Genomic DNA, 19,317 nt, shown 5'->3' with positions numbered 1-19,317 from the left:
GTGAGGGTGACAGAGCACTGGAACAGGTTGCCCCGAGAGGTGGTGGAGTCTCCTTCTCTGGAGATATTCAAAATGCGCCTGGATGCAATCCTGTGCAACGTGCTCTAGGTGACCCTGCTTGAGCAGGGGGGTTGGACTAGATGATCTCCAGAGGTCCCTTCCAACCTCAGTGATTCTGTGATTCTGTGATTCTGTGATTCTGTAAACACAGGTAAACTCACGTACACTTAACTGCCTTGCTCTTTGCATTACAGGAAAATCCAGAAGGCCCAAGGAAGATGAGGACGCCACTGGACTGGGCCCTGCACAAACCCAAGAATTCTCTCCATTCTGAGACTTCCTGGGAAATCTACTGGGACTGTAGCAGCAGCTGCAAAACTGCCATTCCCAGAGCAGTGATGGCACACTGGAACAACGCTGCAGTAAGCATGCAGTGACTTTCTAACCCCAGAGCAGTTGTGAAATGGCTGATAGTGAAGTGTCGGGCAGAATAAAAGGTTCCACTGGTCCACTGTTCCACCAAGAACTGAACAGCACAGTAAACACAGAACCTGCCCCTTCTTCAGAGCCTGGCTCCACTTGGGGTGAAACTTCCAAGTAATTTAATAGAAGTGACAAAGATTTGCAGCGTTATTCTAAAAGCTCCTCTTGACTTATTCCCACCATGTAAATCGTTGCCGACTACTATGCTCAAACTGGTGACTTCTGTCCTGAAGAAAGTGATCAGTCTCTGGTTTCTTGCACATTCTTTCCTGGTTGAATTTAGTTTGGCTGCTTTGCAACACTTGCTTCCCTGATAGGATACCATCTTCCTGATGGATTATGTCTAGCATTAGATACTGGTATGCTTTGCAGGGAATTTTGTTGCAACTTTCATGATCATAAAATGTTTGGTTATATTCATCAAAGGTTTAAACATGCATTTAAACTGTGAAAAGTTATTCTGTCAGTGGGAATTGTGGGTATTGGTCAGAAGAGTAAGCTTCTTCCAGAGAGTTTGCTGCATACCACTGACTTGCAGTTTCAAGGGAATCATTATGGGATGGTCTGCAGAATGCTGTACTGACCTTCAAGCACACCTCTGAAATGCACAGCCTATTTTCATGGGCACCTGTTCAGGAAGCTAAGCACTACCATAAAAGCATACATGGGAAAAGCAAAAAAAACCGAATAAATAAAACCCAAAGAGATACTCACCCTGAGGAAGCTGCATAACCCCAGTGCTTATACCTGAGATAATATCTCCTAATAAATATTCCTTCACTGGGTAGTGGGGAAGCCATTTTAAAATTGGTAAGAAACTGTAAAGATGAGACTTGGCTTTCTTAGAAGAACAACTGAAAATAGAAAGCAGAAAGAAAAAAGTTAAATACTTGCAGAGCACAAATAGGGAAAAGAAATCATATCTTTCATCCCCGTCTAGGGAAACAGCTCCATTAAAGGCAGGCTCAGAGCACTGATTACAGTGATTTCTTGCCTAAGCTTAAGCAAAAACAACTAATGGTGCCGGTTAATTTAGTTATTTATCACATGTTGGCTGCTGCTCACAAATCTTATGGAGCAGGAGAAGAAAATCACAGTCATGTGACTGGATTTCAGTTGGAAGTGAAACTATTCAGGTCCATGCACAACCGGGCAGTCACACAATACTTTTTGTTGAAATCATTTCTATAGCAACAATCCCTTTAGGATAACTTGCTTTTTGATGGTGTTTTTCACTCATAGACCTCAAAGCACTTCACAATGCTTTTTACTATTTTTATTTACTATTTGTATGCTCTTGACTACTATTTTTTATTATAGTATTTTATACTATTATAATATTTTTACTATCATTTTACTAATGCTTTTTACTATCACTGATACTGATAGGTTAATTTTAAAGCTGTTCAAGCACATATCCCTTCTTTACCCTGAAGAGAAAGGTACTAAAGTCAGCAACATTGATCCTCGTGTCTTGTAGTAGGGTTATTAACCTTTTGAAATCCTGAGTCATTACAAATGATTAGAGTCAGGAAATAAAGTTCTATCTCTATCCAGTACTCCCATGCATCATACTCTGATTGCACTGTGCTAAGAAAATTTAACCTTGGGTAAGAATATAGCACTAGCAGCATATAAATCCTTCACTGTGTAGGGAAACTGCAAGAGAACTGCAGAGATTTGTTAGCATGTTTCCAAGTTTGGGGTAGATACATTTTCTTGAGGTGAAATTAAGTGCCACTACCATTGGAACAGCCATTTCATTAACCAAAGCAAGTCTCCAAATGTCAGATCATGTGAACTGGAACATTTAACAGACAAGCCGTCAGGCAGAAATTATTTGTTGCCTTGCAGAGCAAGGTTCAGACACGGAACTGAGTCAACTCTGCACATGAAGCACTGATAAATGTAAAGTTAATGAAGACTTAACTGGCAGAAGTTCCTCTTCATTCTCCTCTGGTTCTGGCGGAGCCAGAGAGCTGCACAGTTTAAAACATTATTTCCTGTCTAATCAGATGATATTTAGATTCCAAGATGATTAGTTAAAAGTGACAGAGCATCTCTGCAAAATCCTTATTAGGCTAATAATTTAGATTTCTACATGGCAGTCATATGTTTCCACTCTTCCTCTGTGAAAGGATCATGTGAAGCACAAATTTGGCCATAGGTATTTCCACATAAAAAGGCCAGATATTTTTCTGGCACTTGTATTTAAGGCTTATGAAATCATGTGTCAGGTGACTTGACTAATACTTCATATTTCTATGCTGCTTATTTTTCCTTTTCACTTTGACAAAGGCAATTCAACTAATTTATCCAACATTGTGTAATATAGCTATGTATTAGCATATAAGAACACTTAGAACTTTATTACAGTTTTCCTGAATAAACAAAGTAAAACTACTATTTTTATCTTTTAGGTTTCTTCAAAGGAATTACCAGCTACGCGTATGAATCGATTAAGAATTACTACGGTTTTAACAGACAAAATAAAGATTAAGACACAAAACCCTACCGACAAGAATGTGCAATCCTCTGTCTAAAGGTCTGAGGAGTTCTTTCCCGTCTGCGCAGCTGTCCTTGCAAGAGCTCTTGGTTGTATATTGGTCTCTTCACATGATACTTCTGGGTTTGCTCAAGACATGCTTCATGTTCTTGAGCATGTTCCATAGTTGATCTCAGCAAGCAGGAACGAAGGAAGAAGAGTTCTGCAGTCTCCTTTGAAAAACCTGCTTGTGTACAAAAAGTTTGATCACTGAACGTTATTTTTTTGAACCTCTGGTTTGGCATTTCCTTTTAAAGAGCATATTTTGACAAGCTGGATACAAGTATTGTGAATGCAATTTAAATGCACTGATTAGACAGCCTGTGTTACAGCAGTAAGTAAATAAGTCACACTCATGATCTTTATTATGCAGGAGCCATTATTTTTATGCTTCTCTTAGGTAAAGAAAGCTTTTGCATTAATTACTCTGTAAGTAATTACAGAAACACAAAATTAGAAGGTTATATTAATGCTTATCTGCTATCTCCCTCCTCAGTTTTTAAAAGAAATTTCAGCATCTAAGGGAGATTACTTTATTGCTGAGTTACTTCCTGCTTACTTAAAACTGTCATGTCCATCTCCAGAAGAGAGAACTCCTATTTTAACACTGAGAAAGCCACTTTTTTTCCAGAGAACCAGTTGCTTCCTACAAGTGTTCACTCGCCTTCTTCTCCCTCTGTTTCAGAGGGTTCTTTTACCAGACAGCAAGTGTCTCGAGGAGGCAAACATCTTTACTTTCAAAGATTTATTCTTTCAATGCTTGTGTCACTTATGGCTAATCTGAGTCCTGAACTCACTACAGTGGGAGTCAGGAGATGTACAACAAAGTCAGAGAAGTAACAAGCCAGAAAATATGTAAACATCCACTCATCTGATTCATTGCCATAAACATCTGAGAGTCTTCAGGAGATACTCTGTTAATCCCTTGCTCTGCATTGGCTACTTCTAGAAATATGGGGCAAGAAATGTAGCTCTGAGTAAAATGACAGGACTGCCATATTATTAAGTAGAGATGCTGACTAGTACTACATCTGATAACAGACAGTGAGCGTAAAGTGATAAGGCGGAGCCTAACAAAAAGCAAACTTTTCCAAATTTAAAAGTAAAGAACAGATCCCAGTTTAATTTCAGCAACCCAGAAGCTGTGAAAGGACAGCAGTGATTGCCATAGGCCACGATGTATATTATAACACTGTAAGACTCAAGTCTCTTCAGAGCTCCAAGGTCTTTTCCAGGGGCTGTGTAGTTGTTGGTAACCTTGATCAAGAGAAGCTGTACAGAACCTAGGAAGTATGTCCTATGAAACCTCTCCAGGGAGGAGGCTGCAGCCCTTCCTACCTACTGCTTCCCTCCAACGTCCTTAATTCTAGGAAGCAGAACAGGAATTTGCCAAAATGTTTCTACAATAACCTTGCACAGACACAAATCTACTGACCCATAGATCATTAGAATTGATATTCTGTGTGTGTGAATGTGCTCAAGATTTTCTAGTAACTTTACTTTAACTGTAGAAGGTCCCAAGCTTCAGCTTTCTCCTGTAGCACTCTGGAGGATATTTTTGCCTTGCACCTCTTTCTTTTTTTTCCATTTGACTGAGTTGCTGGTCCATGCTTGGAGCGGAAACTTGACAACAAGCAAGATACTTCAACTTGCAAAATGTTTGGAAAAGTCTGATTCAACAGATACAGTCATTTTTTCAGCAGAAAAATAGGAAGTAAACATACTAATAGATGTTTTTAACATGCTGGGAGTTAAATGATAAGCAGAAAATACATCTGTTTTAAACTGAATCTTACCACAGTTATTCTAATCTGGATAGAAATATTAGTTACAGCTTGATCTATTGAAGTCATAGGAAATAGAGCCATAATTTTGAACCAGGCTCTTGGGCTCAAGTCCAGCAAGGCACTTAAGCATATGTTTGCCTTTAACCATGACAGCTGACCCAGAGGTGCTCAGTTTTTAGCTCATCAATACTTTCCTAGAAAGGGGTAACTGCACAGAAATTAAACAAATTATCAGCTAAACACTCAAACAAAGCTTACTGTGATTAGTCCAGCAGTCTGAGTCAGCAAATACAATCAGCCCAGCATCAAAATATCCCTATTACTACGTAACCCTTCAGTCTGACAAAGGTGCTGGAATTTTCCACCCAGGGCTTACTATTCTTTCCCTTTTATGAGAGATATGGCTTAGCATCTCTTCAGTTCTCATCATTTTGTAAGCCAGATTTTGCCTACATAGTCAGAAAAGGATATTTTTACCCAAATTATATTTTTTCTTTACATCATATTCAAAATTTACCACAGTTTTATCCCATGAAATAAGGTATCTAAAACATGTTTGTAAGAACAGTACCTTGTCAAGAGGGCTATCAGAGCTAGTTACCTAGTTACATTACCTTTGTGCTCCTGAAACACATTTTGAGCTTCTCTTGCATTTTTTCATGGTTTCAGCTCACTGACAAGCCTGAATGATACTTTGTGACACTACTGTTTAGCAGATAGTATCCCTTAGCATCACTATATCACACAGCTTTTTTCTACCTGCAGTTTTTGATCCTGCCAGCATTACTATAGGATCCTTCTACCAGCAATTCCCATCTGACTAGCCCTCCATTTTTTTCTCAACCCCATATTGTCACATGGATCTTATTTCATATTTAGAGCAATGCCTTCCATACACCTGTATGTTTGATTCTGCATATCAATGTCTAGCTAACTGCAAGTACCCCTTCTTATTTTGTATCTGTTACAGACAGTGAGCTACCCATGAATGCGAGTGTATTAACTCCTGCCCAGTGAAACTGAAGAGATGAACAGTAGACAAATTTCTCTTACAAGAACTATGAGCATGATCTAACATCTACAGAAACCCTTTGAGGCTAGACAGTGAGTACACACAGACTAACTTAACTGTTTATCTTAATCTATCTAAACAGCAGAGGTCATAGCATACATGTAGCATCACAGAAAGAAAGTAACAGAGTTTACTTAATGTGATATTTTTTAATCTAGTGGAAAAAGACATACCCCCTACCAGTGGCAGAGCTGAAGTTAAGCGAATGGAAAGAATTCTTGCTCATTTAGAAACAATGAGAGAGATTATCCAGCAAAACAGTCTGCTAAGGAGAGAGGTAGCTGCTGATGGCTTCAAATCAAGACATGCTTCTGCTGGATCATGTTTTGCCCCAATACCCTTCTATCAAGCCAAGTCTTGAGCACTGCAAGACAGAGAAGGTCAGAGCAAAGGATCTAATGGGAGCCCAGGTAGCTTTTTCCTTGATCCTTCCAGGGAGGGGAAGGGCTTGAACAGGAGTAGCTGGACCCAGCAGGTCAACAACTGGTTGTGTGGCTGGCATCAACAATGGGAATTCGGCTTTTATGACCATGGAATCCTCTTCGAGGAATGAAGACTGCTTGGAAGAGATTGGATACACTTGACCAAGTGGGGCAAAAGCATCTTTTCCAACAGGCCGGCCAGTCTGGTGAGGAGGGCTTTAAAATAGGAATGATGGGGAAGGGAGATGGTGACCAACAATCAAATGAGGAAGTGGTGGAATGCATTGGCAAGCAAATGCTGCAGGGTGATGTGAATAGGAGAGACCTCATGCTAAAAAAATATAGGGCTGAAGGGCCTCCTCAAGTGCATGCACATAAATGAGTGCCTAAAGGACAGTATCGTGGGGAAAGTACTCATACCTCTTCTGAGAAATCAGCACAACTGAGTGCCTCTTTGAAGTGCCTGTACATTGCTGCACACAGCATGGGGAACAAACAAGAACTAGAGGTCTGCACACAGTTGCAGGGCTACGATCTCATTGGAATCACAGAGACGTGGTGGGATAGCTCACATGACTGGAGTGCTGCAGTGGATGGATACAGGCTCTTTAGGAAGGACAGGTGAGGAAGGTGAGGAGGCCCTTTATCTGAGAGAGCAATGGGAACACATGGAGCTCCGCCTAGGGATGGGTGAGGGGCCAACTAAGAGCTTAGGGGTTAGGATTAGAGGGCAGACCAACGTGGGCAACATTGTGGTGGGTGCCTTCTACAGATTACTTGATCAGGAAGAAGTATATGAGGCCTTCAGACAATGGTAAGAAGCCTCACATTCACAGGTCTTGGTCTTCATGGGGGACTGTACGCACCCTGATCGAGCAGATACTGGAGGGGCAACACAGCATAGCATAGGCAATTCCTAAAGGTCCCTGGAGTGCACTGATGATAGCTTCCTGACACCAGTGGTGAAGGAGCCAATGAGGAGAGGTGCTCTGCTGGACCTCATACGTACAAAAAAGGAAGAATTGGTCAGTGGTATGAAGGTCAGGGGCAGCTTGGGCTGCAGTAACCATGAGATGGTGGAGTTCAGGATCCTGAGTGGACAGAATAACACAGATAGCAGGATAATAGCCCTAGACTTCAGGAGAGCAGACTTTGGCCTGTTTCAGGACCTGCTTAGAAGAAGCCCATGAGATATGGTCCTGGAGAGAAGAGAAGTTCAGGAGAACTGGCTGATTTTCAAGGATCACTTACTCCAAGCTCAAAAATGGTCCATCCTGATGAGCAGAAAGTCAAGCAAGAATGGCAGGAAGCCTGCATGGATGAACAGAGAGCTCCTGATACAACTCACATGCAAAAAGGAAGCACACAAGAGGTGGAAACAAGGACAGGTGACCTGGAAAGAATATAGAGACACTGTTCAAGTGTGCAGGGACAAGTTTAGGAAAGCCAAAGTCCATCTGGAGTTGAATCTGGTGAGGGAAATGAAGAGCAGCAAGAAGGACTTCTACAGGTGTATGAGCACCAAAAGACTACAGAAAACATGGGACCTCTGCTGAATGGGGCAGGGGACCTGGTGACAAAGCATATGGAACAGGACAAAGTACCCAATGCCTTCTTTGATTTGGTCTTTACTGGCAAGACTGGCCTTCAGCAATCCCAGGTCCCTGAGACCAGTGGGAAAGCCTGGAGCACAGAAGACTTACCTTCAGTGGAGAAGGATCAGGTTAGGGAACATTTAAACAAACTGGATGTGTACAAGTCCATGGGCCCTAACAGGATGCACCCATGAGCGCTGAGGGAGCTGGCCAATGTTATTGCAAGGCCACTTGCAATTATCTTTGAAAGGTCATGGTGATCAGGAGAGGTTCCTGAGGACTGGAAGAAATGTCATTCCTATCTTCAAGATGGGCAAGAAGGAAGAACTAGGGAACTCCAGGCTGGTCAGCCTTACCTCCACTCCTGGGAAGGTGGCAGGGCAAACAGTCCTGGAAACCATTTTCAAACATATTAAGGGCAAGAAGGTGACTGGGAGTAGTCATCATGGATTTATGAAGGGGAAATCATGCCTGACCAACTTGATAGTCTCCCACAATGAGATGACTGGCTTGGTAGATGAGGCAAGAGCCGTGGATATTCTTTATCTCAAGTTTAGTAAGACTTTTGACATTGCCTCCCATAACAACCTCACAGACAAACTGACGAAGTACAGGCTAGGTAAGTGGACAGCAAGGTAGACTGAAAACAAGCTGAAATGCTAGGCTTAAAGGGCTGTGATCAACAGCTCAAAGTCCAGCTAGAGGCCAGTCACCGGTAGTGTGACCTGGTGTTGATATTGGGGCCAGTGCTGTTTAACATCTTCATTAATGACCTGGATGATGGGACAGAGTGCACCCTCAGCAAGTTTGCACATGATACAAAACCGAAAGGAGCGGTTGATGCATCAGATGGCTGTGCTGCCATTCAGAAGGACCTTGACAGGCTGGAAAAATGGGCAGAGAGGAACCTCATGTAGTTCAACACAGGGAAATACAAAGTCTGGCACCTAGGGAGGAATTATCCCATGCACCAGTACAGGCAGGAGACAGACTGGCTGGAAAGCCGCTTTGCAGAGAAGGAGCTGGGAGTCCTGGTGGACAACAATTTCAATATAAGCCAGCAATGTGACCTTGCAGCAAAGCAGGCCAACAGCATCTTGGGCTGCATTAAGCAGAATATTGCCAGCAGGCTGAAGGAGGTGATCCTTCCCCTCTGCTCAGCATTGGTGAGGCCACATCTGGAATACTGGGTCTAGTTCTGGGCTCCCTAGTACAAGAAAGACATTGTCATTCTGGAGCAAGTCCAGGGAAAGGCTACAAAGATGATTAAGGGACTGGAGCAGCTCTCATATGAGGAGAGTCTAAGAAAACTGGGACTGTTCAGCCTGGAGAAGAGAAGGCTGAGAGGAGATCTTATCAACGGGTACAAAGAGCTGATGGGAGGGAGTAAAGAAGAGGGAGCCAGATTCTTCTCATTGGTGCCCAGTGACAGGACAGGCGGCAATGGGCGCAAACTGAAATACAAGTAACTCTGAACATGCATTTAAAAGAGATCCTAAATCTACCCAGCAACTAGAGTCGGAGGTATCATTTGCTGGATTCCATGCCATGATACTAAGTTCATTTTAACAGCCCCCCAAAACCACGTACTCTGACGATCATTTTGAATACTAAGCAATGGACAATACGATGAAGATGAAAGTCTCTAATGTCACCCACTTCTTTTACAAAAGTGAACACAGAACAATAAGGACAGAGAAGCTTGTGTTTACAACAGACAATACATGCCTCCACAGAGCATCAGATTAGCAGCATTTTGTGATGTTTGGTAGTGTTTCCAAGTGTTTTCTGACAAATCATTATACTGCTATTCAGCAAAGATAACCAAGGCTTGGAAATTAAGCCTGTCCATCACTCCCAAGATGCTCAAGGAAGAGCAAAAGCAGCCTTTTTCATGTATGTTTTCATTTCCGTGAGGACTATTACTTCTGAAAACTCCCAGACCTGTCCAAAGCAAGAGAGAGATGATCTTTGGGCATCTGTGGGTCTGAATTAACAGTGGAATACTGCTTTTGGACAACCTTTGAACTTAGCAGCAAGGATTCAAATTAATAAGCTGTAAGAAACACTGCCATTAACTTTATCAGCCAGATAAGAGTTAAGCTGAAGTAGTTAAAAGCTGTATGCAAGAGACTTAAGTGTTGGCGATTCTTTATCTGACTGATAAAGGCCTGTTCTTATGTCTTTACTGCTGTTATCAAATTGGAGGTGTTAAAGAAAAAAAAAAAAGTGAAGTAAACATCACTTTACAACACCATCACTAACGATTATTAAGTACTTTCTCTTCCCAATCTTAGACAATAAAGCAGGATTGTCAAGCCATCTACACTAATTCTTGTAGATCACAATGATTTTTGGTTTGGTCTACATAAACAAGAATACAGCCAAAAAATTTCTATGGACCATGATTTGGACACTGTGAACATTCAAATATAAAATGGATACTAGCTCATTCTTCAGATTCAAAACATTACATACGACAAAAAAATTATGGAAACACAAGGTTGTTGTGCGGCTACTGCAGCCTTAGTAGGCTTATAACTATGGAATGGGACAGTCTTGTTCCTCTGAACTGCATAACTAACCTGACTAGTAGGTAGATCCATTGACTTGCCTATTTTAGAAGAGCAGAAAACCTTTCTTCTGGTGGCTAAGCATAGAACTGCTTGCTGCTTTAAATACTGGAAGATCGTGGGTGAAACGTACATTGTGTTATATTAGGAAAATATATTTGTGCTGTGGAAACCTATGAACTGCAAAGTTTATGAAATATTCTGTATCTTTAGGTTTACAAGTAAAGGTGACTGCCATCAGTCAAAGGGTTGTCACTCTGTATAAAATATGCTCTCCCAAAAGTACACCAGGAAGCAGAGTTACTGTAAGGTCCATTCCTGGTGTCTGGACAGGCCAGACACAGAAACCGAGGAAGTTTTAAGACCAAATTCTTTCATTTATTTCATTCCTCTCTGGCCTAATTCCCCAGTACCATACGCCCTTCCATTTATCACCTTTGAGTGATCCTAAAACAATACCAAGCTGGAATAGAAGTGTTTTTTTTTTTTTTTTTTTTTTTAAATACAAGCACAAAGCAAAAATGATTGGGTGGGGTCATAAGGAATAGAAGTGTTTTTTTTTTTTTTTTTTTAAATACAAGCACAAAGCAAAAATGATTGGGTGGGGTCATAAGGAATGAGATTGTTTAGTTTCCTTGGGTTGTGCTCATCATCCCTCTTCCTTCTCCACTACTCTCAGTAAATCCACTAATGAATTATTATTTAGATAGGTTTAGATCTGTAGCCTTCATGTAAAGCTTCACAGTTTAGAAACAACTTATGAACCAAACAGAATTTTCCTTGTGTAGGTCCTAAGCTAAGAAATGCACTCCAGGAGATATTCTGGTGAACCTTTGCTTAAAAAAAAAAAATCAAAAAAAAAAATCAGGATTTTGAATTCCTACTCAGCCTTTAGACAGGCAAAATTTCCATTCTAATCCACATGGAAAGTGAGATTGCTACATGAAGTCATCTTTTACCAACTGGCAGGAGCATAATAACAATGTGTGAGGTACAGAGATACTTATCTTCGAAAATTGTAACAAAACAGACCTAAAAAAAAGATCGTGCAACTGATAAAAGTTATTTTATTCTTCAGGTGCTTGTGAAAAATAAAATTTTTTAGCCTCTAAAGATTTACTCCATGGACTAATGAATTCATTAGTATCTTATCTGTTATGAAATAGCAATCTTGTGTTTGTTTTCAACAAGGGAATGTTTTGGGAACATATGATTATTGAGGTGTTTAATCAATTTCACACAAGTCAAACATCTGGAGCACTTTGAACAGCAAAACACTAGTCTCCCCTCCTGTCAGATAGATAACAGATGGCCTCTATTTCCAGTATATACACTTTCATAACCATGAGAACCTATGGAAACCTGATTATCTGTATTCCTGCTTTTTACGGCTTTAGTGACCTTGGGCCTGAATCTGCCATTCCTACCCCTATCACAACATTTCTTTTCAACTCAAAAAGCAGTAGCTAGAGATAATGGAATCAGATAAGATAACAGTATGGCACCACGGCTGATGACCTCTCTGTCATGCTCAACCCAACTAATCAGGATGTAAGGCCCTTTATGTACCGCAGGGACAGGAAATCATTCGCTAGGTGCTCATTTCCCCAGAGGCAACCTACTCCCCAAAACTTTGTTGGAAGCAGTCTTCGTTGTAGACATCCAACTTCCAGACCAGAGGAGAGAACATATATCAAGATCACCACGTATGCAAGAAGCTAACCCAGAATGATTTCTACAGTCCACGTGTCCTCAGTGAACCAGTGACCTCCAGCAGCTGGACATTTGCAGTGTTTGCGACTCAAAATAGTTAAGCCCACCTGGCACTTTTTGTCTATCTTTTCTCGCAAAATGAAACAAGCAGACACCAAATGGGTGTCTGACTGTGCAGAAGGGAGTAGTTACATGATACACCTTATTTAATGAAGCCACCTAAGGAGTTTTTCCCCTCCATATTACACTGTTTCATCAACCCTGTTTACGCACACCACAGCCTCTCAAGTGGCTGCATCAAGCTAAAAATAAACCTTGGAAAAAAAAAAAAGCAGAAGGCTGTTATTTATAAACAGAATCATTTCAGTGATCATGTTTATAGTGCAAACCTCTCAAGTCACAGGGGCAGCTGAGGAAGAGTGAACCACAGCGTAGCCATAGGAAGAAATGACTGGGTGGGGGAGAGGGAAGAGCAGGGGGCTTAGGATGAGACTCAAGTTTCTATTCCAGTTTCACTCCGGAAAACAAGGCATGATCTAACTACCCTACCTAGCTACTAAGAGGCTGGGAAATCTCTCCAAGGATCTTCTAGCAGGGTTTCTTCCTAGCAGTTTCAGAAAGGATTTGCCCCTTTGCAGAATAGGCCACAGCCACTGCCATGCCTGAAGAAACCCCTGAAGAACTGTCATTTCTGACTAAGCCAACAAAGAACTTCAGCACCAGGTAGATATTCTCTAGGAAAGTAGTAAGGATAACCATTTATCCAAGCTATAACTTCCTGCTTGTTTTGAGACAGAGGTTCAACTTCCCTATCAAGGCGAGGATCTACATTTGAAAGAAACTGTTAGTTTTTGGCAGCTGTCATTCCTACCTTATGTTTTCTGAGTATGCCTTCTGTGTGCTAAGCATCAAACCAAAGCCTACATGAGCAGTGAGTGGGACTTGACTTGTGCCTGGTCCTGCCCTCGTTCATGCAACTGCTGTTTGGTTAAGATTATGTTATCCAAGTGATAGCGTCTTCCTGTCTCCTATATACTTAAGGGTGTTGTCTCATGTTCTGGAGTCGATTGCCAGCCAGTGCGAATGACCTTCCTCAACATCTTGATGCCAAGGGTGCACATACAGGTCATGAGTGTGCAGCAACCTGCCTAACTGCTTTTTTCTTGAAATAATTAACATTATTTCCAGTAAGCAGAATGAAGATGTAGAGAAGCTTCCCGGATAAGCATGTTTCACTCCAGTCCCCTGCTTTGTTTGCAGACTCACCTTATGGCTTCACATTCTTGCAGCTGATGACATAGCTCACGCAGAAAAGCAGCATGAGGGCTGACACTCCTTGTGAACTGAAATACCAGCTGTCACAGAGTAAGTGGGGCAGCCCTTTGTCTGTTCCCAGCTACAAAAGTAATAACTCTCTAACCTTTATCAGCTTATTAACTTTCTTTAAAGAAATGGCACCACAATCCAAAACAGTGCTACTACATAACATGGACAATACACAGAAGTTGCTTTGGACTGGCTCCAGTTATTGGTTCGCACTGAACACTTCCATATGTTAAAAGTTCTTTAGTAAAGAGTAGAGAAATAATAAAACAACCTAACAAGCTCCTGCCCTGGCAATCATACTTCAATTTGACTAGGCTGTTGAAGCACAGGATTTTCAGATTTGACAGGTCAGGTCTTTATAAATCAATGGCATTTATTAGGTAGAACTGAAGATATGTACATTCATTCTATGAAGAGCTGTAAGAGAACAGCAGTGATCACCATCCAAGGATGCAATAAAGTCACTCATCAGCTGGGAATGCATCCATCAAAATATCACACATACAGAATTCATAAAGATATCAGCCACAGAGTCAAGTTCAAACAGAACTGTATGGATGAAGATGAGTTCTCCAATTGACACTTCTCAGTGTGTTTGACAGAACAGCCCAGCATGAATGGATTCCTGCTACAGCTAACACTGAAATAGGGTGCAACAACCAAGAAATGAAAAGAGCAACAAGGATGCCTTGGCTGAGGTTCATCAACTGAAATGAAGAAAGGTTCAGTGCATTATTTTTGCTCTGACTTCTTCTTGCAAGACCCCTTTTCCTCAAAAACACATCTATAAAAGAAACAAATTTCACCAGAAAGTAGTGGAAAAAAAAAAAAAATCGGACTCACTACATCTGTAGTAAATTGAGACTCAGGTCATCTGTTCAGATATATGGATACAAGTCCAGCAGCATCCACAGCATTGCAATACCATAGTGAAAAAGAAAATGAGCATCAATTTTAAACATGATACTGGTAAAGAAAAACATCCATAAGCATGTATTACAGAACTGAAAACAAACAAGAAATGCAGTGTAAAATTCCAACTTGAACCACGAAACAGGCCAGAGACGGAATATAAAGAAACAGTCAAACTGAAAGAAACAGGCAGGACTTAGAAAAAAAATACTGAAGTCAGCTGTGCAGCTACGGCACTGTCCTAGTAAGAGGGAGATACACAGTTAAACCTCAATAGGCTGAAGTGGTAGTTGAACTCAGGTCCACCTTTCCCTACGAAAGGACTTTAACCATGTTTTGCCATAAAGATATGAGATCAGCAGCAAAATTTCAGTATTTAAAGAAGACATTACAGATACCTGCATCTATGAAAGAGATCTGTGGTTTTATTCCTGGCTCTTCAGACATGCCTCTCGAGCATGCCTGAGCTCAGCTATAAGTCACAGGAGCATGCTGTGTGCTCCCTATTGGACACCTCAGTGGAGCAATCCAAGTTTTCTCCTGCATGGTATATGATGGTTTGAACTCCGCTACATAAAAACTAGGTGCCCAAGATTCAAGTTTTTTAACTAACCAGCTCAAACTTTAATTTGATCTGGCCCTACTATGCTGGACTCCAACAAGGATGTTTCAGATGAGAGACACTGCAATCTTTGATTTGGAACAGAAAGTTCTGACCACATGTTTTAGTTATAAGAGTTTTTCTGAGAAGTCCTCAAAAGCCTCAGTCCGCTTCAGAACCTGATTTTGATGAAATAAATGAGTACAAACAATTTGACATTAGCTCTAGCCCAGTCTAGATGTCAAAATCATAGGTTTTAGACTAATAGATTAATACCTAATAATCAGCTTAAAAAAACCCAACACACACACACAAAGAATCCAAACAAAATTGGACATACAGAATGGTAGGCAACAGTCAAAGCAGAGCAGCAAAACTAGTAAACTTGACCCACCACCTGTGCAAAGCTGGCAAGAATTCTTCAGTGAAGACTGGAGAAAGACAGACTCCACCCAGTTAGTGAAAATACAGATTCATTGTCAAAAAACCCCTCCCCAGAAAAACATACTATTTTCTGTCACATGGAAGGTCTTCCCAGCTTGCTATTGCACAAAATGAAAGAAACAGTTAATGCAAGTCTTAGAGAATAGCAGTCCGAATTGCTGCATAGGGCAATCATTCAAATACGTATTCTTATGATCACTAATAATACCTAGATCTTATTAATGTAATCAACTTGTAGAAACCACTTAATAGCTGCACAAACTTACAGTCCTATCCTTCATAGCAGGGATCCCATGGAGATACTTGACATAGCTATAGATAAACAGAGACATTGGTATTACATGGACACATGCAAAATAGTTGCAAAACCTGGATTTTTCTGCTGATGAAACACTGCTGAAGAATAAAAAGTTATATACAACTACTTAAAAATAGCAGTAGTAGCAGGTCCTGTAGTGGTACTAAGAAACACTATCAAGACGGTTGACAACCTAGCTGGACAACACTTTGCTGGCTAACAGGAAACACACCAAGATAAGGAAGGTATTTACTTCAGTTACACTTAACCGGGAAATCAGAAGATCATACTAAAACAAAGCTTGAGAATTTTTAGGTTCAGCATGGTCTTCCTGCTCTGAAAGTTATAAATCTACCAAACCATCAGAGAGAAAAACATGTGCTTTAGAAAAACAGTTCTATGGTAAGATTTTATCAACAATAAAATGTAAGAAAAATTAGTAGTCAGCAGTTCATCTGTACTAGATTCGGAAGGAAGTAAATGCTGGATCATGGAGAGATGCCAGCAAAAAGACCTTTGTGTAAAGCTATTCAGAGATAATTGACTAGTACAAAGCAATGCTGGCACCTGTGAAAACTACTGAACCTTGAGTTGTTAAGTAAAGCAACTTGTTTCAGCGTTGGAGAGAAGACAGCTTAATTAGTAGACAGGAGTGAAAGACCCTGGCCCTCTCCCTGTATGCTAATGTTAGCGCATGAAGACTGAACAGACAGCTGAAGTAACACAAGCTGTTCCTAGGACTTTTGCAGATTCTGATTTAAATCATCAAATCCCATCTACTGTACATCCTCAAACACAGTGCCATTGTCATTTCATTATTCTCTGAGATCCATTGTCTTTCCATTATTCAACTAAAGGTTGACTCTGACTCTACCAGATGGGACAATGATTTGAGGAACTCCCTGGCTATCATTAAAAAGTTGCTAGGAAAGTTACCATAATGCAAATGCTTCAGTCATTGTACATTCATCCTGGGGACTAGGGGGCAGAGATATATTAAAACTTAATAGCTGCGTATTAAATCAGACACAGTTTAGGCCTAGTTATTTTCCCAAATTATTCTGTTGTGACCCAACTCCGTCAGGTTTACAACACTGCTTGTAGCTGCTGCTACAAAACTGGGGGTTATGACCCCTAGCTTGGTGACACTTGGCATAGTCAAAGTCAAAGCTGAGCAAACCAGCTTCGCTAGGATGGCCTGTGTAGGGGAGGGCTAGGGTAGAGAAAACATGGAACAAAAAGGTTTTAGAATGGAGGCTTATATTTTCCAGGGAAAAACTTCCTGGGGACATAAAAAAAGCAACGGGCTTTAGAGTCAAGAATTGCTGTGTAACTACAGGATTGGCTTAAGTAAATGATCAGCCAAACCAAGAGAGGCAAATGGCTGAAAAGATACTGTGCTTCTCCAGGCAACCCATCGGTTACACAAAAGATTCAGTCACATTTAGATGCTACAGCTCCAGTCCAAATAAATAATAGTTTAAGACAATGACGTTGTATACTAAGAAAGCAACAGTCAAAGCAGATAAATGCATGCTTTTTTTTTTGTCCAGCTTTTCTTTCTCATATTAGTAGCAAAAGAACAGTGATGTTAAAACCCTGTGCTAGATCTATGCATCTGTATTGCATGGTTTTAGTGTCATGTTAAATTCTAACCAAATTCCCACATGCTTTTGGAATATTTATGCTCTAGAAGCACTGCATCCCTGAGGACAGACTGTCCCAGCTTTGAAGAGCAGTGTGCTAAGATACGATTTGAACTGCAACAATGGACTAGAAACTCCAAACTAATGGCAATACTCAACCTCTGCTTAGTGCCTTAAGTCTTAACATCTGATGGCTGCAACAGAAATAAGCAGTTTTTTTTTTAAATGCACAGCCATCTTCATTATATTTAAGTGCACATATATTAGCCTTTAAGCAAACTGTTACCCTATGCACAGGAACTTGTACCATACAATCAAAAAAATAAACAAAGTTAACTCAGGACAGATTACTCAGGCAGAGGAAGTATGGAAGTATTGGAAGCGGCATCAGACCTTTTCCTGTTAGACTTAGGGTTTTTCTTCAGTGAAGCATTGCCCCAGTTCCCCCCACAAATTTACCTAAGTGTAGTGAAGCTTTTAACTCAAGACAGCTGAGTTAAAAGCCATCAAATCTACACAAGGGGGTATACACTGTCCTAAGTGGATATGTTTCATCAGCTACCAACAGCTGCTTTGCATGGGCGAGTCCCCATTTCATTTCAGAGATATTTCATAGTGCATCGCAAGACAACTCATAGAACAGTTTAGTTTGGGAATACTGCTAAATGCAGTACTGGAATACCTATCATGTCCTCAGAAGGCCTGGAAGTGCATACACCAAGTATTTCAAAATGTGATTGCTACAACTTGAGGAAGGTCAGTGTGAGAGTTGATCCTCACAGAGTTAATACAGGGCAAGTCACCCACGCATGCCTGCTGTTTGAAGTTGTATAGTTAATTGCCTTAGTTTTTGCATTTCTACAGCAGCCAGTAAGGTAGCATATTACTCATGAAAATTCTGAATTTATTACTTATGAATTATTACTTATGAAAATATAAATTAAAACAACTGCTAACCCAGAATATATTCTATCAAACATTTAATATAAGACATCTTTAAAAGTCCTTCTGGCAATTTTAGTCTTCCTTGGTGAAAATTCTGGCAAAAAAAATCCAGTGGCTGAAACTGCCTTGTAAAGTCTTCCCCGCCCAAACCAGCTCTGTGCGATTGATAACTTCAAAGAATTATGAATGTACATTCTGCCGAGTCATCATTTAATAATGGCAGTAAGAGCTATGATTTTTTTTCTTACGAGTAGGATGTCTGTCAATGCCTGCTGCAATAGCCATTTAAGTTATCTGAAATTTTGGAGCATCCTAACAAGTTTTTGATCATATTCCAGTGTTAGAGGCTTAAAAGCTTTGCAATAGCAGCGTGGGCACGGGCACAGCAGATTCAAGCATACTTACTCTTCTCGTGGGCTTTTCCTAGTTCCTTTCACTGATCCCTTCTGGGGAGTTCAAAATGTTTCCACAACTTGCAGACCAGAAGTTGAAAAATACTGACACGGGGATAACCACAACCCTATTCCTTGCCAGAAAAACGGAAAACAAAACAAAACAAAACAAAACACAGTTCAATGAAGTTTTTTTGGGAAGGTTTTGAAGATCTCTGGGGTTGAAAGTACCGACAAAGGGCAAAGCAGTTACTTCTTGTTATTATGTCACTCTTGGGCAGTTTCTCAGCCCTGAACAGCCAGCCCGTAGCCTAAGGCCGCTTGGTGACACTCGCCAGCTCAGGAAATGACTGGTGCCTCGGCGTGCCGACCCTCTCCTGCTTTCCCCTTTCATTCTCCTCCACAAGCCTGCCGGGGCGCCCCGCGGGTTTTATGTTTATCGGCAGGTCCGGGCCGGCGCTGCCCCCAAAGCCGGAGCACCCCCGAGCGGCCCGTTCATCGCCCAGGGCCCCGCGGGGGCTGCGGTGCGGACCGCGCTCGGGAAAACGCCTTTTACCGCCCCC

At 41.1% G+C, this 19,317-nt stretch overlaps 1 long non-coding RNA gene across 2 annotated transcripts; it reads right to left on the bottom strand.

The window, feature by feature from the left end:
• Positions 1-1,202: 1,202 nt before the first annotated feature.
• On the bottom strand, positions 1,203-19,140 carry LOC112962664. Of its 2 annotated transcripts, none has more exons than XR_003252370.1 (3): positions 18,768-19,140; positions 2,999-3,215; positions 1,203-1,337 (listed from the first exon to the last, which is right to left on the bottom strand). It is a non-coding gene; the product is annotated as an uncharacterized LOC112962664 (long non-coding RNA). The 2 variants fall into 2 exon arrangements; XR_003252371.1 differs by having other exon boundaries at positions 2,999-3,212.
• Between the last annotated feature and the right edge of the window lie 177 nt (positions 19,141-19,317).

This window comes from Apteryx rowi, unplaced genomic scaffold (genome assembly GCF_003343035.1).
Source record: "Apteryx rowi isolate R43461 unplaced genomic scaffold, aptRow1 scaffold_151, whole genome shotgun sequence".
In the NCBI taxonomy this organism is placed as follows: Eukaryota; Metazoa; Chordata; class Aves; order Apterygiformes; family Apterygidae; genus Apteryx; species Apteryx rowi.
The sequence above is the reverse complement of the archived record's forward strand: the minus strand, read 5'-3'. Positions and strand labels throughout refer to the sequence as shown.